The following is a 1,012-nucleotide window of genomic DNA, read 5'->3' on the forward strand; positions in this document are numbered from 1 at the left end:
ATTAGTTATTAAAATGTAGATGCTACAGCAAAAAATATTTGCTGCTAAATTCAAATAATATATAACCGAATCTACTATGCTATTTTATCTTCACAATAGAGTATAATAATATTCATTTGCAGTATACAACTTATATACTGTAAAATATAAATGCTAAATGCGCTGTATAGATGTGCATAGGTATTGCAGTGTCACATTGCAAAAACAATTATAAATCAAATTTTTGCGCGTAGCTATAAACTTAACTCTGTGTGCTAAATGTGTGCATGATAAGACATTTAGGTACGTATGCCATCTTTTTAGCTGCCTGTGCTAATATATATGCAGCTTTTAATTTCAGTTAATAAATTTTTTTGTCACAGTGAATGTTTTTTATCTGTATAATAGCCAGAACTTAGCAATGACACTAAGGCGATAGCTCTTATAGCTAAGTTTGATTCGCAGCTATTGAAATTTAGCTGCTATTATTAAGTCATTTTTTTGCGTGTATGTACAAGGCATTTAATTTTTCAATTTTTATTGTATATAAGTACACTCGACAGCAAAATTAAAGCATCACCCATTCTGATCACTAAAAATAGGCAAATTTCAAGAGAGTGTAACTTCGTCAAAAATGATCGTATCGGAATGATCAAAAAGCATTTTAGAGCTTAAAGTCTCTACTTTCGACACGCATAATTCATTAAATTACTTACTGATTCTTTATAAAGTTGCACGGATGCAAATGGAGATGCATCAAATCTAAAAATTTTTTACCAAGTTTGCGAAGTTCCAAAAACTAAACTAAACATCGCACGGAAATGACGTTTACATCGTTCGAAAGCGTAAATCTTTAGCTTTAATTTCAGCACCCGATCAGCAATGTGCGATTTTTTTTCACCGAGTTATTCAACATTGAAGCAAAAAGGACCATTTTTGCTTTAATGTTGAATAACTCGGTGAAAAAAAATCGTACAACGCTAAAAAAAAAGCAAATTAAAGGTAAAGATTCACTCTTTCGAAAGCTGTAAAA

This window comes from Wasmannia auropunctata, unplaced genomic scaffold, assembly GCF_000956235.1.
Source record: "Wasmannia auropunctata unplaced genomic scaffold, wasmannia.A_1.0 LD335921.1, whole genome shotgun sequence".
NCBI lineage: Eukaryota > Metazoa > Arthropoda > Insecta > Hymenoptera > Formicidae > Wasmannia > Wasmannia auropunctata.